The 24,769-nt window shown below is 43.2% G+C and overlaps 1 protein-coding gene across 2 annotated transcripts in view; it reads left to right on the top strand.

Annotated features, from left to right (window-relative positions):
* The first annotated feature begins 341 nt into the window (after positions 1 to 341).
* Positions 342 to 24,769, top strand: part of LOC110499977 (muscarinic acetylcholine receptor M2) — an 86,872-nt gene continuing 62,444 nt past the window's right edge. Inside the window, exons 1-2 of one of the 2 annotated variants that reach the window (XM_021577062.2) lie at positions 342 to 488; positions 4,178 to 4,328. The gene's annotated coding sequence lies outside the window, so the exon portion shown is untranslated. The remainder of the gene's footprint in view (positions 489 to 4,177; positions 4,329 to 24,769) is intronic. The other variant, XM_021577063.2, reaches the window with a different exon arrangement.

Raw genomic sequence — 24,769 nt, 5'->3', positions numbered from 1 at the left:
CAGACGATATTTCACAAGTAATGCAAATCAAGTTTAGGCACATTCAGAGCACAACCAATGCAACCATGATAGGACATATATCATTTGTATAGTATACAATATAATTATCACGCAGTTTGCAACTCTGCATACAATCAGTGTAGAACATCACCGTCGGTTTTGTTCGTCAAAAAGCAAGACAGGTACGCAGGGGATTTCACCAGCAACAAATATTCTAAGAAATTCTGCACTGTGCACCGCCCCCCTCTAACTCTCCCGCTCTCTCTCTCTCTCTCTCTCTCTCTCTCTCTCTCTCTCTCTGTCTCTCACATACACGCTCTCCTCCCTCGCCACTTTCTCCAGCCAAGAAGCCAGCTTTGCCTCCCCAGCTTTACTCTACAAGCATGTCCTCAGACGTGCAGCCGTGTGATGAAGCGGACCAACTAACTTCCAGAGAGCACCGGACGAAGGTAACCCGCTGCACGAGTAGCAGAAAAGCCTGAGAGCAGGTAATTAACTCACCAACATAGGTCATGCAAATCTTAAGATTTGGTTAGAGAATGGAGAGAATTGGTTAGAGAATGGAGAGAATTGCGCATGATAGGGGGATATCAATTTACTTGGGATACGTGTATAATGTAACAACATCAGACGTGGCAGGATACTGACAGAACTTTGTGCGCAACAAGCAAGGTTCGACTTGACCTATGGTATATGAATGTCTTTCTTGGGCATTCACTACATTATACTGAATCAACCGATGCTATGCAATAGAAAATATCGCATAGGAGTCATATTTCCTATCGGGGGATATAATAAACGTGTTTATCAGTGACATGGGAGTGGAGATGGTTTGCGCTTTAGACATGGGTATCTGTATATTGTGCCATGCCGTGATGCGGAATGGAATTGTCACATTGCGCAATGAAATTCAGCTTAGCAAATAAATAAATGATCATAGTGCTATGGAGATTGTTTTCTATCACCTGCTGTTGTCGTCAATATTGGAATGATTCTCTTTTATTTTGGAAAAGTAAAAAGTATTACATTCTCATATGATCCATATCTTCCTTTCAGTGGATTGTTTCTGCATCCAACACAAATGAAACGATATATACAAGGGTGGTATACAATGTTACGATAATAATCTTTAATAAGTTGTCTTAATAATTACAATGATCATAAAGGGAATATTACATTTTCCCCCATTTGCATGTGTGTGGCCGATCCATCTATGGAGCGGTTCCTTTCTCTATAGGAATGGTATTGCGCATCCCCGTGCCAAGCACCTCTCCAGCATAACAGCAAGCATTTCGTGAGAGTTGGAAAAATGTTTCTCAAAACAAGTTCAACAGAATCGAATTTTCCGCTTGGGCTATGGGCTACTACAACTGTATTGCGTTAAGCTGTTATTCTATTGTGCGACACAAAGAGGGTATACCATTTAAATATGCCGTTGATTTGTGTTTTGTATATGTTAATGTTTAAAATATTTAAAATAAAAGTTTTGAATAATCGTAGTCATTTTGCTGTGAAGTATGAAGCATCCGGAAGTTGACGCGTGATTTGGACTCGATGTCCTTGATTTGGAGACCTTCATACCTCGTGCAAATACGACTCTGTCCATCCAATGGGGACAGAATGCTATTGCTGTGTCCCCTACCCCACAAAGGAAGACAGGGAATGGTTTGTCGATTTCGTCGTCAGCCTCCATTAATTTATGCCCCCCACCATCATGACGATAAATGGACAGCACGCTGCATGAACATACGTGCTCGAATATGTTAAAGAGAGGAACTTCAATTATTTCACCCAATGCGCAATGAGTTTACTCGTGGTTGTTTTGCAGTGGTGGTGAGAGAAGGGTTTCGATTTAGTGACAAACAACAGGGTTTGTTCGACTGTGATGAAGCTGCATGTCTCACTGAATGTGCGCGTAAAAGCGCGCTTGGCACTGCGCGAGCAACCCCGAAGGATGAGTTTGGATATGGCTGGTGCATGTTGACACAGATTAGCAGATTGTATGATTGTATAACGGACAGCATTAACAAGATTGTGAGCGATTCCAGATTTCTTAACAGATCATATAAGAGGGCTTGCCTCATTATGTAGGTTGCATGACGTGTTTCAGAAATTGCGTCAAAATCAAGTTTTGAAATGAGCCACGGCTTTTGTGTTTTGAGGTCGCTGGAAGCTGGTGCAATTCCTCACGACAACGTCACAGTCGTGGCAAGCCTTTTGAGGTTGGAAAATAAAAATGTGCTTTGCATCGATTACCATCCCCATGTGATGTATGGGTCCCTGTGATCTCCAACAAAACTCTGGTCACACTGCGGGAGAACAAATGTGCCTGGCTATTCATAAATAGCCCCATAGACTCACATAAGGATAAGGATATGCATTTATCAGACCGGGATAAAGACACACTGTCTCGACTGTCCCATCTGTAAACTGTAAATATGACTGTTTTTGATCTAGTTGATGATGGCGATGAGAAAAAAACATGAATTATTTTATAGATTAAGAATCTGTGCTTGCATTACTGATTGGTCTCCCAAGTCTAAATGACGTTGGCCATTTAACAGATTGCAGAGGGGGCGAATGCTTTGAAGAAGGATGCAAATGTACCTCTTGCTAATGTGTCTGGTGTGTTTGATTAATTAGTGCACTTGATGCATTTGAGGTCCAGGTGCAGGTTGAAAAACGTGGTCATCATTTCTAACAAAAAGGCGCGGACTCTGCACTCTCTCTTTTACGTGCGTAAGTGCACTGGTAATTATTATGAACAATGTGACCCTGAATTCATTGTTGAAATTAATTGGTTTTGTGAGATAAAGACTGGCCAGACTCAACACTAGACCAATTGAATACTGAATAATTGTTGGTAGTGGTTTGGTTCTTGCAAAGTGTATTTGGTACTGGTACAGCTTGGCTGATAGGGTGCATTCTGGTGCTCACAATTAAGAGCCTTTAACAGAATGGTTATTGGTATTGCCTTTGCGCTATCTTCACAAAATAACATGCACGGGTAACCTAGTTTCATTTCCAGAGGAAAATACGATTGTTTTTTGTACAGCACTGCCATGTACAGTACAGACCCGGAATACATTTGGTGTATTTCGTTTTTCCATATTACGTGCTTGCCATCAGCTATGGTGCAGATCAGACACACACCATTGCATCAGATTATTTGTATCCTACATTATTATGTGAGCGAGCTTTTGAGAGGGTATTTTCTACCTCATATCCCCTGTCACAAACATCACATTTCTGAAAATATACAAAGGCCCTTATATAATTGCTGAAAAGCTTACTCGACTGATTTTTCCTGATTCCCTCCTCCACGGTAGGTGGGGTGAGCAGCAGTACACTTGTATAATATTTTACCGTTTAAGATGTATTAAGCTGTATGGTCAAGGGGTCACGCAGCACAGTCCTAGCAATTTGTGTGAAAAATTTGCACAATTCTTTAAGCTGTCAGTGAAATCCATACAATGCGTTGTCGATTTATCCACAGGTAAATACTCTAGCTATTTTCGTATTGGTTATCATACTTTATGCAAGCTGTACCGAGCGAGGTTGTTTTGGAAAGGATCCGTTTTTTTTACCACTTATGGTAGCATTTGCATGTACTTCTTCAGTAAATATTTACTAAGTTTACACATCGAGGACACAGTCAGTACATTACTGTCAATATATTATCGATATCACATTAGAAACGCAACCATTAAAGAGTAAGCATAATTTCCCTGTGCCGTTGTGGTTTATGACCACGATTATCCCATACTGTACTGTATAGGTATATACTAACCCTTAGGGTAACACGTTATATAGGGTTCATAACCCATATTCTATAGACTTGGAGATCTGCATCAATGTGAATATGTTGTGTTGCATATTGGCTGCTGTGGTTGACATGCTGGCTTACTAACCATGTGAGTAAAGAGGAAGAATGGGATTTGAGTTTGTGTGTAGGGAGAAGCTATGAATTAATTCATTTTTACCTATAGGGTCGTTTTTTTATCAGTGTTCATTTTTGTTTTACACTCATTCTCCAATGTATCTACACCAACCATGAGATAGATGTTGAGTTTGTTCAATGTCATCCCACTAAAGGTGGGACAAATTGACAGGCTATATTGATTTGGCAGAGAGAGTTACCATTTAGTGAGATGCTATTTGTGTGTTTTCTCTATAGGGGCACCCCAAGTTGACCCCATCCGGAGACTTCTTCCTGGGCTGAACACAATGGAGACTGTTTGACAGTGGAAGTGGAGGTTTACTGTACAGTAGCTCAGCTGGAGTTCCTCACCCCTTCATGACATGCAGTGAGCCGATGCCACTAACAGGTATGGTGGACAATTGTAATTAAGATGAATGACCTATTGTGATTTTTAAGTTGTTGCTGCTCCAGAACATGTTACTTACACTTTTCTAAATGGCTTTCATGTTTTGCATATAAGCCATCTATAGAGTTGTGGTCTGTTAGGAGAGCAGCAAGTGTCTGCTTGAGAGGGGCCACTTGAATGGCTCTGGAAGTCACACAGGTTCCCTGCCTCACTTGAAAGAGCAGCTGTTTAAGAGCAAAGTAACTTAAGGTAGCAGGCGTAAACTAAACACCTGAGCGGGGTCCCCACATCCGGTTTTCAGGAGGAAAGGAAGCTACGTTGAAAATACTGTATCCCTGAAAACAAGATGTTTCCCCGCTGAGGGTGGGAGCAGAACAGGCATGATAATTACTCACTTGTTGAATACAATTGCAAAGTTAACACTTAACACATAATGCGCTCCTAGCTTTGCCTATACATTCCCACCATGTGCGCATCATGTATGCTCACTTTTAAATGAACCCAGGCTCTAATGGAATGTTCGAGAGGCTGGCACCAGGGGTGCATTTGATATAGCAGCGAGGAGCAAAGGTGTATTTTTAAAAGTTTACATTTAGTCGGTTGTGTGTTTGATTCAACGGACATAGGCCTTTAGTGCAGTAACCCAGCGGTGGTGGGGCTGATCGAGCAGTGATGCGGTGCACATCAGTGGAGCTGAGAGATGGCACCAGCTGAAAGGAATGCCTGATTATCACGCTTTCAATCACAGCAGGCTGCCACATCGACGCTGAGCTGCTGGTGTTAAATCACACTTTTTCATTTTATTCTTATGCAATTAACATTTTATTTTAGCTTTGTATGGATAAGCTGAGGCACCAGCGATGGAGGCTTGTTAAGGAAGAGGATGTAATTAGGCTAAAATGGGAGAATGGAATAAGAGAATGTGCAAACCTTCCACTCTAACATGTTGAGCACAATGGAGCGGTAAGGATGTTTAGCAAGTCCTCTCTAGGCGGTTTCTTGAGCAGCTACATTGACCATGCTAGTCCCACACCACTCAGAACACGGAGATGTGTCGAGATACAGCATGCCCATCTCCGCTCCAAATAAGTACTTACGTTGCACGTTGCATGATTTCCTGATACAACTCTGTAGCCTTTATTCTGTAACAATAGGGTTCTCGCAAGCCTGCAATTCAGCTCAAGGAACATTGAAAAATCCGGACAATCAAACCAGCCACGGCGCGTAAAATCCAGCTGAATTGTGCTGTCATAAGAGCAGTCATTACACCTGGTGCAGATGATGGGTTATTTATCTGACGTTGAAGGATTCAGAACTTATATAGTGTGTAACGTAGGAACTCCACAGCACTGAGTGATGCTCCTCCAGATCTTCGTCTAGCACTGTGAAGTATGGATCAAATAAAATAGTGTCATTGCATTTCCTACAAAGACTATTGGAGGTTGTTGAACTAAGCGGTATGTCGTGTGTTTTTCTTCTTCTTCTGTGCATTGTGTCAGCATATTTCATAAAAAAATGCTAAAGAGATGTAGTGACCCGGTAATTGGTTGTAAATTCCAAGCTTGCCGTTTAGTATTTCAGGGCTCTCTAGTCTATACGGTGGTGAATTACACTACCTCAGATGAACCCAGTGATGATTGTAGTGTAAAAGTTTGATAGAATACATCAGAAGCCATTACTCTTCAAAATTGGTTCTAGGTGATCTGTTTAGTGTCCCACAGGGTGAGACCTGAATACATTAAATCATGCAGGTTGGCATTTATTGGGATGACTTATGTAAAAGCTTATGTACTGGAGGAAGCTCTGCAGGGTAGTCACTAGCTGGCACAGCCACAAAGTCATACAATCGGATTTTAAACGTAACCCTCCAGGACAGGATTCATCCCAATAAGCGTCAACATGCTTTAATCATGGCCGGAGAAAATTGAAGATTTGTTGATATCATTGTAATGAATCATCCGTGCTGTATCTCTCTCTAACTCTCTTTCCTGGTCTCCTCCCTCTGAATTAGCCAGGCATCTAAAAGGTTGCAGTGTCTTTGAGGTGCACCGTGACACTGCTCCATTCTAATCAAGAGGGTTCACTGCATTAACCTTGGGCTAGCAGCTAGCCTATCAGCTATTGTTGGGACACAGCTTAGAGATGGAAGAACGAACTTCCCTACTGCTGTCTGTAGACAGTGCCGAATCCTTTGTTGTATCATAACAGAGAACCAAGACTGCTTAGTAATAGTAGTACGGGCCTCCCGGGTGGCGCAGTGGTTAAGGGTGCTGTACTGCAGTGCCAGCTGTGCCATCAGAGACTCTGGGTTCATGCCCAGGCTCTGTAGTAACCGGCCGCAACCGGAGTGTCCGTGGGCCGATGCACAATTGGCCTAGCGTCGTCCGGGTAAGGGAGGGCTTGGCCGGTAGGGATGTCCTTTTCTTATCTCGCACCAGCGACTCCTGTGGTGGGCCGGGCGCAGTGCGCTCTAACCAAGGTTGCCAGGTGCACAGTGTTTCCTCCGACACATTGGTGCGGCTGGCTTCCGGGTTGGATGCGCGCTGTGTTAAGAAGCAGTGCGGCTTGGTTGGGTTGTGTTTCGGAGGACGCATGACTTTCAACCTTTGTCTCTCCCGAGCCCCTACGGGAGTTGTAGTGATGAGACAAGATAGTAGCTACTAAACAATTGGATACCACGAAATTGGGGAGAAAAAGTGGTACAATTCAATAAATAAATGAATAATAAAGTAATAGTAGTACTACTAAGTAGTAGTACCATCGATATCACAAGATATTTATCTGCCTGTTTTCAGTTCTCAGACACAGCTGAGGAAGCCTCAGGTGTTCCTAAGTCCTGCCACTCATCCAGTAATAATTCCGGCTGCCATTCCCGGTGCTTAATTGCACTAAGCCTCGGCACCGGATAAATCCGGCACTGCGCTTCTAGCTCCATTATTATTGGCTCCATAAAACATTCAGCAGTCCCCGCTCCCGTTGGAACCATGGCGGAGCAGTGACATTGTAATTTTGCAGCCAGATCTAATTCCTCCATGATGTGGGATTGGGAGATTGGAAGACAATCTCTCACACACAGGTTGGCTATTGGAGTTGCATTTGATGGTGAGGGACACAGAGAATGAGTCCAAGAGAGGAAAGTGTTAAGGGGTGATTTGTTTTCCCAATCCCCATTCTAAACTCAGTAGGTAGAGAATGATACAGCCAGTCTGGCTCATCTGGCTGTTATTGTTACCAACTCTGCCCAGATAGAATATACTGGACTCTAGAGGGATGTTTTCCACTACAGTGCTACTGCTGTTGATGCTGCTGACTGTGTGAATGTTTGTGAGAGAGCCTTGTGTCAATTTCTCCCCTTTCGGGTCATGAACACTAACGAGCAATTAGACAGGAAGAGGGACGATGATACGAGGCTGAAAAAACGTCTCCCTACAGTCCTGGTGAGTTTGAGCTCTTTCAGGCAGAGTCTGACAGGACTGGGCCTTTAATCATTCACAGCCACTAACAGGACCAGTGAGACTGTCTGAATGGGTTTGTGTTATGTCAGAAAGATAGCATCTCAAACATTTGACATTCACACTCCAGGAAGCCGTACAGATACACACGCACATAAACTCATGGTCACACAGCACACTGGCACACATATGCACACACACACACACACAAACTCCTATGCCCATCCTTTTCTCTTCATTCACCATTCCCTGGATCACCGTCATCATCTCTGTTTCCTGTTTCTCATCTACACACTTAGAAAAAAAGGTGCTATCTAGAACCTGAAACAGTTCTTCGGCTGTCCCCATAGGAGAACCCTTTGAAGAACCCTTTTTTGGAACCCAAAAGAGTTCTACCTGGAACCAAAAAGGGTTCTCCAATCGGGACAGCTGAAGAACCCTTTTGGAAAACTTTTTTCTAAGAATGTACCTTACAATGATGCCCTCTTTCTCCTGGATACTGGGCTTCCCCCAAAGGTTGACATGTCTACCAAGGTGATAGGTTAATCATGTGTATTTCTTGAATTAATTCAGCATTTCCCCTGCCCTAGTGGATCTGTTGTTTTCCCATCCTCAGCCATTCACTTTCAAGAACTAAGTGTTTTCAGCCCCTATGTAAAGGACTAACATGGTTTTAAAGGTCATTCTCACACTTTCAATTCAATTGTACTCTTAAAAGGCTTTAACATCTTAATTACTAATCCTTATTGTAAACCTCTGTAGTTCTATGTCACCTTTGCCCTGGTCCTGTCCTCTGACCATTAAGGAACCCTAAATGCCCCCCACTCTCGTCAAACTAGAACGCTTTATTTCATTCTCTGTTCAGTAGATACTGCCAAAACATACCATTGAAAGGAATTGGCACGAAATTACAGCATCAATCCATTTTTCCGTTTAGTCCTGTTGCGAGCCTCTTGCAACATAAATACTATCATTTTTTTTGTGGTGAATGTTCAGAACTGCAGAATGTGCCAAAGAAGCAAGTCTGTAAATTGCCTATGCAATTTTACAAAGCAATTGTGCTTCTCCCATACCAGTGTCAGTGGAGAAAAAAAAGGCAATCTGCGAAAATTAAACTTCAATTAGAGTAGTGGAGAGACTACTGCTTCACACAAAAGCTCCATTTTGTACAGGCCCACACGCTCTCACCAGCTAAACACAGGCCCTGAACTGAAGATAATGACGGAATCATAGCAGAGAAAAATGCTCCTGTCCAAGACGCTGGCTAATTTAAGGAGCAGAAAGGGAAAGGGAAAGGGGGATACCTAGTCAGTTGTACAACTGAATGCATTCAATTGAAATGTGTCTTTCCTCATTTTTTTTTTCTCTGGGATTCAATCCAGCAACCTTTCGGTTACTGGCCCAATGCTCTAACCACTATGGTGGTGGATCATGTTGAACACGTGTTAAAACCGAGCGATACTAATGCAGGCAATGATCATTTGAGGTTACAGATTCAGCAGTGCCTCAGTTGATTCTTGTGCATTTGTGAGTGCAGACCTGTTTATACTGTAGCTTCAGGTATAACTCATTTAACCTTTTGTTTCTTTTCCACTATGTTGTGTAGTAAAGTTAGATTTACTGCGGCTGTCCATTCTGTCTAACTATACGTAAACGCAAGACAAAGTCCAGATAACGGTTGTAAATACCGCTGCCTTGTTTGTCTTGGATGGCATTTCGTAGATGTCTGTTATTTTCTTGTTATTTCTCAGAAAGAGCAAAGATGTGTGTCTAGCTGTGCCCGGGGGGACAGTGGAGGGAAATCACTGGAGAATGTAGATATATCCCAAGGAGGAAGAGCGACAGGGACAAAGAGGAAACAGGGTCATGACATACTTCCACTATCAAAACAAGACCAGGACGACTCCAGACATATGATATTTCAGAGACATTTCCATAAGCCAGAAGCACAACATGTCCGGATCATCCAATACCTAGATATCTAGCTAACTTTCTCAACCTCAGGCTGTCAGTGAGAGAAACGACCAGCCATTTGGCCTATAGACCTGCTGCACACAGATCCATGACTCGACCCGACATTCATGAAGAAACCATTGTGGACAAAACCCTTTCCAGGTGGCTGAATTGACATTTGGAATAAATGCCATGGAGAAAGAGTGTATTTCAGCCATTTGTGTGCGTTTTAGGAACTGTGCCCGGCCGTCCCCCCGCTGATTCAATGTGGTATTTATATGCGAGTTCTGTGGGTTTTTGAAAGGATTTATTATTTCCGTTATTATCTTTGGGCTCCCCGTTGAGTCAGCTAGCCGTGTCAAACTGAACGGCCCGTCTGATATGCTGTTACTTTGAGTTGGCAGAGACAAGGTTGCCGAGGGAGCCCAGAGAATACAGTGTGTCCGTGTAACACAAACACACTCGGGGGATAGATTCTCTGAATTCACACCCTCTGACAGACCTCTCCAGGAACCATCCAAGAAAGGAGTCAGGACGCTAAAGAAAAAGAACAAGAAGCACAACCAGAGAAAAAGTCTGGGCTTGTCAGACCAGCTGGAACAAAGACGAGTAGAGAACAATGAACAGGCAAGCGAGCGATAAAAAAATAAATAATTCCAGGACAAAATCAGAGGGGCTTCGGCTCAGAGACAAGAGATAATTGGGAGCTGTTAGAATGCAGGAGACACTATTCTCTCTACTTCACCGTGTTCCGTGAACGTGGAGGTGGAAGGTATTTGGTTATTGTCCTACTGGTCTATCTCATCAGTCAGGATGGTGGCAACCTGGCCATAGATATATCAGACCAGATGCCGTGTGATGAGTGTGTCTGTGACGTATTGGCCTACATCCTGAGGTGGCGGTAGGTACAGACAAAATTCAATTTTCTTTGCTGTTTTTACCAGTCAGTCCCCATCCTTAAATACCCCTGGCTTTCATTAGAGAAAAGCCTGCAGCTCATTTCAGCAAGCAAGTCCTGTTGTGAGTATAAGCAGCAGGCCGCAATGCTGTCTTTGTTGCAGTTAAACAGAACTACAGGGAAAAGGGAGGGATTGGTTGCCAAAGAGTAACTACTTTCTTCTGTAAATAACAGAATGTCTTTGGATATATAACAATAGGCTTGTATAGAGATGAATACATGCCGAAAAAAGTTGAATGAGAAATCTGCTCTGCTTTATTCCATCAGACTAAACGTACAGTATGTGCATTCAATGTAGATATAATCTTTACTCCACAGACATTGGTTCTGAATTGGCTGGTGTTGGCTGAGTGGTGCTGTCGACCAAACTGCCTCATTTTGCCTTTAAGGTCACTCAGATCCTTCTCATTATTATGTGCATGGTGAGAGAACATTTCTGCGAGCCAGTGGTGACTCACCATGGTCTTGCCTATTGACTGAAGTCTGGAGGCGTGACAGCTTTCACAGTTTTGGGCAGTGGAATGATGAACTGCACTTAAACTCCCTAGCAGCGATAATGTCAGGAGAGAGCATTAAGTCTAGGTGACATGAATGAGAAAAGAAAAACATGTAAACAATGACTAACATTTTAACCTGTGTGAACAGGATGACAGTGGCTTAGACTTGGAAGATCAACCACTTATTGGCTATGATGGAAAGGTCTCCAGAGTAGTACCACTTATTCAGCCTTCCTAGTTGATTTATACCTGATTCATTTGGAATACGTCTCCATAGATCCAAACCAATATGGCCTCCTGTCTCCCAGTGTATCAACCTGTAAGCAAAAATATTTGAAATAGGCTGGGTAGAATCATTATGTCTGCCATCACATCAGGCATCACATACCTTGGAATTAATCCAGAAGGACCCGGATTCTCATACTGAGTTGATTGAGAATTAAGCTGTGTAATTTCGTGGCTCTGGAAAGAGATCCCTAGGGGACGTCTTTCCAGTGATCTATTAACTTGTGATTTATTGGTTCAGTTGTTCTCCTTTCCATCGCAACCTGACCTCCTTCCTCCTCTGTTTCAGTTCATTATTCTCCCTCTCCTCTCCCCACAGTCGCCTGTCTGTCTCCATCTCCCTCCCTCCCCTCGTGTGTTCTCTCTAGCTCTGCTTCTCGCCTAAGCGCTGTGATGGGCTTTTCCCATGCAGCTGGTTCTTAATGGAGGCCCTGCTCCAGAAAGCTGATGTTAATGTTGACTGGGATCACCGACTCTCCTCCGAGGCACAGAGTGGTGAGAAATGACTGTGCTACCTCCAGCCGGCCTGGCCCAATAACTTCTCATGTATGGATCCGGAGGCCTGAACAGGGGAAAAGCGTACTGTTTGGGTTTAGAGGAGGGGTGAGTGGGGAGAGGGGGGAGGCGGGAGGAGTAGGGTGTTTATGATAGGATGTGTATGAGTGTATACTGATGTCTGAAGAAATTAAGGTGAATGATAGCAGGTCATGAAGGATGATGAAGGAGGGTTAGTATGCATTTGGGAGACATCCATGCCTGACAGGACAGTGTGTTAATAAAACAGGGAAAGTGGGCCTGTTGCTCCCTCAAGTATTGGTTCGTCCGTCTTGCTGTCAACAGCATTGACAGTCAGCCTGCTCTGCTCCTGCTCTGCTGTGCCAACCTCCCTTAACCTCACAACCCTGTCTGACAGCCCTGGAGATGTGCTCTGTTCTGAGAAAGAGAGGTGTGTGTGTGTGTCTCAAGACGGTGCGGTTAGCCTCATTTACATCAGAGGATTGGTCATGACAGTGACCCTCGCTGACGAACGTAAGCAGACAGAGATCCCCCCGTCTGTTTTCTTCACGTTCTGCCATCAGTCCCCGGCTCAGAGTCTGTAAAGCAGCCATCCATGCCACAGCCTCGGTGACAGCACAGGAAAAATCACATGTCATCACTCCACACACCGTCCCCTCACATTCCCAGGGATGCGTATCCTGCCAGCCTTGCTATGATCTCCACAAACCAGACCAGGCATCCATTTTACATTGAACGGGGGTGGGGGCTGGTTCCATCCTGATTGGGTGACGTTCTAGTGTCTGTGTTATTTGTGACTGTTGGAAGGCCATGGTGTGCGAGACCCAGATACGCATAGCGACTCATTCCCCAGTGCTTAGAGCCAGGAAAGACCGATCCGTCATGCAAAGATCACCGTTGTCCTGTCTCTTTGAAGTGATGGTTGGATTTGGTGAGGCAGGACACAGTGCCTCCGGTGTGAAAAGGTTCTACTACCGCGGGGCGACTCGTTCAAAAACGCAGTCGCGTTCCATAAGTATGTATGAGACCAGGTGTGTAGCCAGGAGCCCAGCCAAGTCAATCCACTTCCAATTCACCCTTGGTTGGGAGTAATCCAGTATGTAAGTGTCTTTTTAATATTTTCTTTGGAAGTTGTGGTAACCCTTGCTCTCACATAAACCTACAGGGGAGCAACATTAATCAAAAGAACACAGAAGGGGTTTGATGGATAGGGTTGATGATTTGAATTTCCCCTTAGAAATTATGGTTTTATTCGTCTCATCTATGGGTTTAAATCAGTGGAACGTCCGTTCCAACGGTGCCCGGCCCTCTAAATTGCATGCAGGACTCAAAAACGGGAGATTTATCGACTTCCTCCACTGGCCTGCATGAATTATTTATTAGTCAATGTCTCTCACACAAACCCCAGCAGCTCTTTAATCCACACTGATATTAGCCTGCCTGACTGTATATTGGTGGACTGAGAGACGTATAAAAACCGAACTTCTGCGACAACACATCTCTCTCTCTCTCTCTCTCTCTCTCTCTCTCTCTCTCTCTCTCTCTCTTTGTCTTCAGTTTATCATGCAACTTTGAAAAACTTTGTTTACTTTTGATCTCAATGCTTTGCCCGGTTGACCCAATGAGGCATTGTGCAGGCGGTGTCTGCCAGAATGATGAGGTATATGGTCTTAGATTATCCTTTGAATTACCTGTTTCTGTGCATGTAAGATTGGGAAGGAGAGAAAGAAGCTGGCAGACTAGGGGGATTAGGAGGGGCTGATACCCAGAGTAAAGGCTGTCAATTTGTTCACTGTGAGGAGATGTGATTGAGCATGTCTGCTGGCTACATGGACCACAGCCCCACGTCTCCCCAGTGCAGGGATTGATTGAGTCGTACCTGCCTAGGGTTCCATTGGCCCTGCGCCTGTACACGGGCCACGTTCCCTCTCCCTGTCCAGTCTGTCAGCCCCTGAAGTTATGACATCATGAGCCCCCTCATAAGGCACCTCCATTGTTTTGAAATGAAGGGACATCAATTTCCCAGACTCCACTGCCCAGCGGATGATTTGTGAGTGCTATTATACTCAGAAATCGCTCTGGAAAATGGCTGCGGAATGGAGAGAGTTTGGGAGGGGTGACTTGCTGCATGGAAATGGTGTCTAAGCTGCCTGTTTTGGCCAGTTCCAATAGTGGTATTTCACCCTTTTGGGGTCAAAACCCCACATACACCTACATGTAGATCTACTCAGATTACAGAGTTGATTATCATGATTATTAAGCTACTATTTTTGCCCTGAAAGTGGCATTTGGAGAAAAATATGACTTTGTAGATAGGACTGCCAGCTAAGAGAGTGAGAGATGGAAATAAATAGCGAGACAGATGCAAAAAAATGACCAATCACCTGGATGTCAATGGAGCATTTCCAGAACTTTCTCTCTTGTCATTTGTAGAAGCAGCAGACCTGGGTACCATCCAGTTGACAGGTTTTCATGTCGAGGCTTGACTAATTAGTTAGAAAGCCATCAGTCAGAAATAAACTACTGACTATTCGAAACACGCCTTCCAAACTTGATCACAATGGATAGGTAATGCATTATACATTCCGATTTCATTATGAATAAAATAAAACATTTTTTTGTACGGAAAGCGTGTGTGAAATTGTTTTTATTTCCTTGAAGAGTACCAAAATATGGCAACAAAATATGAAAATGTAAAGATCAAGTCGCATTCATATTTCAAGTCTGCCCTAATTCAATCTCCTCTATTTCCTTTTCAAAACATTTGTCCACATTTCAACTCTAAACTTTAACGGATGTAAGAGTGTGAATCTATTTAGCGTCCTTTCGGGAAGAAGTAACTTACAGTACTTTTGCTTTCAGGAGCCACTCGGCTCGACACAATACGTGGTCAAATGCAGAAAGTTATCAGTGACATGCAGGAACGTAACGTCCTCTTCACCACTCACCGAAGAATTCAATTCTCCCACATGGACATGACAGCAGAGGGCTATTCTGCATGGGCAAGATAAACATTACAGTGGAAAACAGTGAAATAATAAATGCTGAAGGAATATGTTGGGATATTTATCTGAAGGGCCTGAAGATTGGGCCGAGGTGGGGAGAGGACTTGTTTTTGCCATTGGCAGATTGTGACCAGACCTTCTGAATACTAAACATACTAGTTCCTTTTGTTTTCTGATAATCCCTCCCCGTGCATTGTTGACTGTAGATGACAACACAATATCCTGGTCTTTGCCCGTGGGAGTGTCACTGATGTTTGGGACGGGATTTACTAGGTTCGGTAGTTATTCCCATCTTTTCTCTCGTACACAACAGCATTTGCGTTTACTATGGCCATTGTTATGGCAGGAAATTAGAAAACAAAAAGTCAATTTTAAAATAAGCGTTGTATCCATTAAACACAAACCAATTCTCGATGGATACAGAACCAAACAACGCAAAATAGCAATATCTGAAAAGAGCCATTGAGATGCCATCGGTATTGCAGCAATTGCAATGTCAAATGTACAAACTGTACAAGTTCTCACAGAGTTCAAATCGACAGCATAAACAATGCATTCATTCACACAAAAAAGCTGTATATTCCTATATGTTCCTGCCAGGAGTTCACAGTTAAGCTATGAGAATTGCATTGTGTAAACTACAAAGGGAACAGGATAGCCTAAATCTCTGTCACTGTAGTAACCTCTGACCTCAGATAGTATTACATCAGAGTTGAGAGAGAAGACGTCCTCTCCATCCTGTAACCTTTGTTTCACCCAGATATCCTCGCCTGCTTTTCCAGGAGTATCCCCTGCTATTCCTCTTGCAGAGGGAAATTTAATTTTAAAAGGACTCCTCGCCGGAATTCTTTCTAGTTGTGAATGTAATTATATTATCTCAGAGAAAACCCCTCCTCCGTTCTTTTCCCATCAGCTACTAAACCTCTGGGAGTGCCACCATTGATTCACTCTACTGCCTGATGATGAGTTCATACAGCACTCCACACGCACTGTTCCCATTTCTCACAGCCTTCAAATGTTTAGGTCTGATTTACATAGATTTAATACTGGTAGGTTTGAAAGGAAGGTCCAGCATTGCCATCAAGATTAACCTGATCAAATCAAATCAATCAAATCTCACTGTGCTGGATGGTGAAAGACAGTAGTTGGCCATAATGTCTGAGCTAACCTTTATGATACCGATTTAATATTGATTCACTTCTTATCAGCCCTCCTGTGGCTGGCTAACCCTCGCACCATTCTCTCCCAGTCTCTCCCCTGAACTTTAGACAGAAATCTTTTTATTCCAGTGTAAAGTCAGAGCTCAGCAGAATAGACTGCTTTCCTCCAAAGGATGATGAACACTGTAAAATCCCACTTTTCGATAGCAGGGATTTCTAGGGGGATGGGATGAGGTTGAATAAATATGCAGAGGCTGCATGGTTTTGTCCGAGAGCACAGAGTGAACAGACCTGCTTATCGGGTTTTAGATAATATGTGGGAAAAAAACAAATCCCCTGACCTCTGAATGTTTTTATCGTGGCGGTTTTACTAGCCTGTAGTATTCACTGCCTGCTTCCTTTAGCCATTAAAATCGGGGGTCCATTCTCCAACAGGCTGTTTTTGTAGTCAGACAGCAGCGAGGGGGGTGGCAATAGAATCTCGTTGATATTCATCTCACATTGAGCTAATTGTGAAGTTGTTGGGCTGTTTACGCACAAATCTGAAATTGCCTCATAAACAGATTACATGGGAAATGTACAAGAGGGAAGCGTTTGATTGAAAAGTTGCAATAGAAGACTGGTTGAGTGGAGGTTTCATGACTGTGTACAATTATATACGCTACTTCCAGAGAAAGATTTAATAAGCAATCACCCCTCTTGTCAATGTCTTCCAATATTAGCATAAATGAATCCTTCAGTCCATTACGCTAGTTTCTGTATGGATGTCATGCTTGATGATTGCCAGTCATCTCCAGTGTTATGTACAGAGCCAAATTCGTTGTTGTTCAGTTGATGAGAGAAGAACCTCGAAATCATATCAAGAATATTAGAAGTCCAAAATAGAACACAATGCATTTTCCAAAGAGCACAATGCAAGATCAACAGCTGTTTCAACATAATCTTCCTCCCGCATGCTAAATTAATCACACACAAAAAGAGTTGATGTAGTCAGTCAGGAAAACATGGAATACCACAATTCATGGTATCCGTGTAGGGACTGCTCACTTGGCCAGCTTCATCTGAACCTATATTAGTCATAGGTATGACAACTCTATGAGTGACAAGGTCTAGGACAACAAGTGCCAGCTGCGGGTTCTACCTGCACCAGGGTCAACTACTATAATGTTTGCATTGTCATTCTCTAAATCACCTCGCTGGCGTCGTGACGGGAAAGGCCTTCCGCCTCCTCATTCTCCTCGTTCTCCTTAATGAGCGCAGTTAACACAAAGCAGGAATATACTGGGACATACTGAGTGGGAGAGAAAAACAGAAAGCAATGCTAATAGCTAAGTAAACAAACTAATAACTGGAGCGCTCGGCCCTGGGGTTAAACAACAGACCCCTCTAATCACTCTCTTTGATTCAGTTGCATTGGTATTCATACAGGAAGCAGCCGATGAACACGGTCAACTCCAGCCCCCGGTGTCTGAGACTCATGCCGGTACTCAGAATGAACAAGCTGCTGCAGACAGATTCACCCATGGAGAAAAACACAAAAACACATGTGTACGGTATGTTCCTGTAAAAATAGCATGCACCACTTTCTTAGACAACTGCAAGCAACTCATCTGTGACGGATGAAAGGTTGCTGAGAGCATTTGAGGTTGATCAATATCTAGGGTAGGCAGTCTGAGAATAACAATTCAAGTAAATACAAAGAGATCCATAATTTTAACAAATATACAGAGATATGGAATAGAGAGTAGTGAGAGCTCTGCATTGCAGAGATGTAGCAGAGGCTGATTGACGAACAGCTTTTCAAAATGGTATAATCAAGACGTTATAGAAGGCAGTGAGCAGAGACACGCACTACAGCTGGTAGGAAGGCACAAAGTAGACAACAGGGAGAGCTGGTTAAGACGTCAGCTAAAAGGTGATTCTCATTGACGAACATTTTAGAATAGACCCTAAGATCTATAACAGCCCCAGAACCCTGAGAGTCAAGCCTCGTCATACTCCTGAACCATGATAGAGCAGCAGCCCATACTTGGAACCCGGGCCCTGACAATTGGTGCGGAGGGACACCGAATGCTAGAACATTGCATTATGGGCTTTCCCTCCTGAGTATTTCAAAATGGAAACACTGGCAGGCCTATTTAATGGGTTATTCTAGCTATAGGGTATTTTCAAAGCATTTAACAGTTTGATAGCGGTGCAAATATGTTTTTCTGTAAAAGGAGAATTATACTAGTCTCTAGGGGGTATCAAATGGAAATGCTACAGTCTTTGGACATAAAACATCAATTTCACCGGGGATTGCGTGAGGGGAAATTGCGATGACTCTAAAAACATAATATGAATTATCAGGATAAAGGTAAGACCCAGAAGCAGACCGAGTTGAAGTAACAATGTTTATTACAGCAACAGGGGCAAAGGTACAGGTCAGGCAGAGGTCGGTAATCCACAGGTGGGGCAAAGGTACAGGACGGCAGGCAGGCTTAGGGTCAGGGGCAGGCAGAGTGGTCAGGTGGGCGGGCTCAGGGTCAGGACAGGCAAGGGTCAAAACCAGGAGGATAAGAAAAGAGAGACTGGTGAAAAGCAGGAGCTGATACAACACACGCTGATTGACATGACAAACAAGACGAACTGGCCAGCGACAAACAGAGAACACAGGTATAAATACACAGGGGATAATGGGGAAGATGGGCAACACCTGGAGGGGGGTGGAGACAATCACAAAGATAGGTGAAACAGATCAGGGAGTGACAATAAATAGGTTAAATCCCCCGTAGTTCATGATGCAAACTATTCTACCCAGGAGGTGTCCAATGCACCCCCTAGGTAGAATAGCGATGAAACCATTTGCTTGCTTATACCAGAGACAATTTGAAGTATAACTTCATGTCTACTATTTGCTGCATATAAACATCTCTCTTGAGTTTATCGTTCTCTGCACAATGTCATAGCAAGCTGTTGCGCAACATTAACTCACAGTAAGCCAGTGCATATGGAAACATCCTATTTAGACACCCATGGAGGTCTGCTATACTGTGTGAGCATGCTCCGCACCTATCTGCAGTCTGCACCCCTCTCTTCAAGGAGGGCTGAGCTGAGATATTTCCCAGATAAATGGTTCTGTCACCCAGTCAGGACGCCGTAGAGGCATGTCAGAGAGACAGAGGGCCTCATTAAGACGTCTTATAGCCAGCGCAGCACCGCAGCTCCCCTGGCCCTTCTGGAGCTGTACTGACCCAGGAGGGGTGATGATGGCAGACATCCTCTCAGAGCCCTCTGGGCCTTCCTGCCTCACCACCTGTACTCTACCCACCGGCAGGGGGGAGAGAGGAGCAGCTGCCATATTTATAAAGGTGATTCTGAGAGAGTAAAGGGGTAGGGTGTAGTTTCTCCGTTATATCTGCTTCTCCGTTATACGCTGCTATCTGCAGCTTTTTTACAAGGTTGAATGGGGTAACTTAAACTAACAGATTAAATTGACACCATACATTTCAGGCATTGATGGTAGTGATAGCATATGCTTACTTTTATAATATCTTAATTCTGCCTAATCAGAAACAATTGAATTTACTGTTTACCTCGAAGGCTTCTGTTTACCACTGAAATCACAGGGGGGTAAAGTCTAGATTGTAATTAGTTTCAGATGTTCTGCAGCTAAACCCTAGGAGATTCAGTTCAATCTTGAGTTGCTTATTCTCAGCTACAAAGTGGAATAGAGTATGTACAATTGATAGGCTACAATCTAAACCTTGCCTCAACCACCAGATGATCTCTAACCTACTACAGTAGTTCAGATCATTATGTTCAACAACCAACACAAGGACACCAGCTCTGACCTCACAAACCCACTCAGTCACATAATCGTACACACAATTTAATTTTTACACATGACCCTCCTGTACACACACACACACACACACACACACACACACACACACACACACACACACACACACACACACACAGCGATGCACCAGCCAGGTCTAGAGTAAATCAGCGATCACAGTCTGTTGGGACAGGCAGGCAGCTTTATTAAATCAAAGCCCCCTCCCCAGAGGGCAGGGTAATTTATGAGGGAAGATTAAGGTGATGGAGTACGGACAAAGACAGCAGCCACAGCCAGACAGGATCCATGGAGAACCAAAGACCACACTTCACAGCCCTGATGGGCATTCTCACTGACACACAGATGACTCTCCAACCGGGACAGATACAGCTTGCGCCACAGACAGAGAAGAAGAGCGCCACAGACAGAGAAGAAGAACTCAACTTTATTGGAACTCAGCAGAAGCTGCCTGTCTTTCATCACCATATCGCTACTTTACAAGCGGCCTCACTTGTATGTTTAGTCGCAAGCAATCTTCATCAGGTATTAACCAGATGTTGAGAAATATAGCTTGTGTTCAAAATAGAGAGGATGTGCAAAACACCAATGTAAGACCTTGAATGGTTTCTAATATTATCATCAGCAAAATTGGCGCCGGCAATGTCATGTCATATAATTTTTTTGAATTTCCAGTATCGTCATCATGTGACTGTCACTGTCAGGATGGGGTGTTCCCTGAAGAGCCAGAAATACCTTAATTAAACAACGGAATAAGAACTTCTCACAGTGATGCAAATTCCTCCAACCCGTTCCACATGATCAGCTCCCACCAGAGTGTACTTTCCTTTACGTGTGTCTGATCAAACTAACGACGTCTCCTATTAGACTAATGAATGAATTATAGCCACAGAAACAAAGATCATTAAGCACATTTTCACCATGGGGACAAATCATTTGGACAATGTAACGTTGGACAATGTGAAGAGAAATGATCTGGTAGCCCACCAGTTCTACATATGGACTCTACGTTATCTGCATTGAAGAGAAAATGACCTCCATCACTCCTGTCACGCCTCAAGGGTGCCATTTCATCTCTGAGGGGCTTTGTGAGTTCTACACTGCCTTCTTGTTTCAGTGTGATTACTCATAACAGGCAGAGTAGGATATTGTCTGGCAGAATGTGTTGTAATGCACACACCCGCGTCCCATAAACAGAACACGATATCATATTTGAATCTGCTCTGGGATGACAGTGTACAAAACACAACCATAGCCACAGGGCTTATGTCTCATCTAATAACTTTTGTATTTTTTATTCCTTATTTTAATACCTCGTGTTCTTTCGCAGCCTGCGGTTCGGTTCATAAGCAGGTGTTGCATTCATTCTCCACTTAAGGTATAGTGCCAGGAGTGTTTTTATGTAGCGGCTGGTAAAGAGCTTTCAAAACTCTGTGTGGTTGTTTTTGTCGCACTGCTTTGCTTTATCTTGGCCAGGTCGCAGTTGTAAATGAGAACTTGTTCTCAACTAGCCTACCTGGTTAAATAAAGGTGAAATAAAAATAGAAAATAAATGACATTTTTCTGTTTCAAATATTTTTTATTGAACACACACAAGAATGGTGTATAAGACATGTATACAATTCTTATCTAAACATAAGAGAGCAGACAGGAACAACAAGACCCAGAGTTCTGGGTACAAAACAAATAATACAAAACAAGACATACAAGACAAGAACATGTAGAAGGAAAGAGGGTAGATGTCACCCCCCCACTTATTCCCCCCGTTTATCCCCCCTTTATTCCCCCACCCCCCCAACTGCTCGGGTGGCAGGGCCAGCACATGATGCCCAAAGGTAGATTAAAATATTACAATTGAGAGTGCGTTAATAAGTACAAGTTCACAGCGCCGACTCGTCCAAGTAGGAGAGGAAAGGCTGCCAGATTTGATCAAATGTTGATCATTTATTGTTCAGAATATATCTAATTCTTTCTAAGTGTACAGTGTTTGCCAATTCACTGAGCCATAATTTGGTAGAGGGCGCTTCCCTCCTTTTCCAAAACAACAAGATTAATTATTTTGCCGAAATGAGACTGTAAGAGACGAGTTGTTTTTGGGGGTTGGTTAATCTGTTTAGGGACTCAGACACTCTCAGGATTATCAGAAGCGGGTCTGGGTCTAATGAAGTCTCCAAAACTTCAGAGAGGATCCCAAAAATTCCACACCAATAACCATGCAAGCTAGAGCATAGGGCAAAGCTGTGGAGTAGTGTACCCTGCGCAGCCTGACATTTATCACACATGTATCAGGAAATATCCTATGCAGTTTAGTTTTGGAATAGTGTAATCTGTGTAATACCTTGAATTGTATGAGACGATGTCTGGAATTAATGGAGAATGTGTGGATATACTCCAAGCTCTCTTCCCAGTCTGCCACCGAAATGTCAGTCCCTAGTTCTTCCTCCCATTTTGCCTTAATGGCATGTGTAGAAGGTGTACTAACAGATTGAAAAGCATCATATAGACACGATATCAGTTTGTCTGAGGTGGGGCATATTTTTATGCATCCGTCAAACATGGAAGGTTTAGCATTCCCAAATGTTGGGAGGTGTTTTCTAACGTAGTCTCTAATTTGTAGGTATCTGAAAAAATTACTTCTGGGAAGATTATAAGTTTCCCTCAGCAACTCAAAGGAAGCAAAGGTCCCTTCTATATATAAATCCCCTATGATACTTATCCCCAACTCTCCCCATCGCTCAAAGGTGTTATCAAGGTTAGAGGGGGCAAAGGAGGGATTCCTGGCGACAGGGAGCATGAATGACATTGGTCTAAACTCAAAGTGGACTTTAATTTTCTTCCAGATTCGGACTGTGCTATGTATAATAGGATTGTTACAATAAAGTGACATCTCCAGATTGACAGGCGACAAAATCACAGCGCCAATAGAGAAGGGGTGACACTCCTCACGCTCCATACTAAACCAGCTGGATGACGGAAGTGCGTCATCCAGCAGAAACGTAACAACGCGGAGGTTAGCGGCCCAGTAATAAAATAGAGACAATCCTCCTTCCATCTTGGATTTACAGAGGTGTTTTTTACCTATCCTGTGTGTTTTATAATCCCAGATGAAATGATTGATAATTGAGTCCAGTTGTTTATGAAAGGATTTAGGTATGAATACTGGGAGCAGTTGTGGGACGAAGACCATTTTAATGGCATTAATTCTTCCGACAAGAGAAATTGGGAGAGTTCTCCAAAATTGTATGTTTGCCTTGAGTTATTGCATCAGAGAGGGGAAATTCTCTTTAAATAGTAAAGAGTATTGCTTGGTAACTACAATTCCTAGGTAGGTAAATTTTTCTGTAGATAACTTAACTGGGAGATGTTCTAGCCAGGAGGTGTTTTGCAACCGTATGGGCATTAATTCACTCTTGTTCCAATTTATTCTGTATCCCGAGAAGGTACCAAACAAATTGATCACATCAAGAATAGCTGGAATACTAGCCTGGGGTTCTATTACATAGAGGAGGATGTCATCTGCGTATAGGGAAGTCTTATTTAGAGTATCTTTATTATTATAGCCGTGTATTGCGACAATGATTGGTTAGTGAGTATTCTCGCACAGGGGTTCCTATATAAAAGCTGCATCCAATTTATGATCCCATCTCCAATATTACATTTCTGTAAGACCTTGAATAGATAAGGCCACTCAACTTGGTCAAAGGCCTTTTCGGCGTCAAGAGATATAACGGCAAGGTCCACGTTGGGTAACCTCATACTGTTGAAGAGGCGCCTGAGATTGATGAATGAGTTTCTGTTAGGGACAAAGCCGGTCTGGTCCGAATGGACCAATTTGCCAATTAAAGTGCTAAGCCTGTTAGCCAGAGTTTTTGCTAAAATCTTTTGGTCTGTATTAAGGAGAGATATTGGTCTGTATGACCCTACCTCTTCCGGATCTTTACCCTTCTTATGTATAACTGTAATGAACGCTTCATCCAAAGTAGAAGGGAGAGCTCCATCCTCATTGGCCTGAACCAACATTTTGTGCAGGTAGGGAGAGAGCATGTTGCTGAATGTTTTATAGAATTCACCAGTGTATCAATCTGGGCCCGGGGTCTTGCCACTCTTTAGAGATTTAATTGTTTCTCGAATTTCATCAAGAGATATTTCCTTATTCAGGAAGTTAGAATCTTCCTGGTTCAGGACAGGAAGATTACAGTCCTCCAAAGAGTTTTGCATAATTAAGGGGTTAGGATCTGCTTTATCATTGATGTCTTTGGGGGAAGAGAGTAATTCCCCAGATGCAGATTTAACTTTGTGAATCATTCGGTCACTCACATTTTTTCGAAGTTGTCTGGCAAGTAATTTGTGTGGTTTGTCACCAAACTCAAAATATTTTTGCTTGGCATAGAGAAAAGATTTAGCAATTTACCTGAGAGAATCTGATTATATTCAAATTTTAAAGAGGTAATTTTTTATGTTTCTCCATAGATGGATGGCTAGCATTCTCCCTATCCAGTAAGTGAATTTGTCCCTCCAGTTCTTCCAGTTTTCCTCTGTTTTGCCTACTCCTGGCAGTCTGAAAGGAGATGATACAGCCTCTTAGATAAGCCTTCAGTGTTTCCCACAATAATGCTGGGGAAGTCTCTGTGTTGTCGTTGGTATCAAAGAAAAATGTCATTTGGTCTTTAAAATGTTCACAGAATGTTGGTTCTGTGAGGAGCTGAGGATTCAACCTCCAGACCCTCTCATTTGGTACAATGTCACCCAATCTCAGGGAGAAGGTGAGTGGACT

Source organism: Oncorhynchus mykiss, chromosome 21, assembly GCF_013265735.2.
Source record: "Oncorhynchus mykiss isolate Arlee chromosome 21, USDA_OmykA_1.1, whole genome shotgun sequence".
NCBI lineage: Eukaryota > Metazoa > Chordata > Actinopteri > Salmoniformes > Salmonidae > Oncorhynchus > Oncorhynchus mykiss.
The sequence above is the reverse complement of the archived record's forward strand: the minus strand, read 5'-3'. Positions and strand labels throughout refer to the sequence as shown.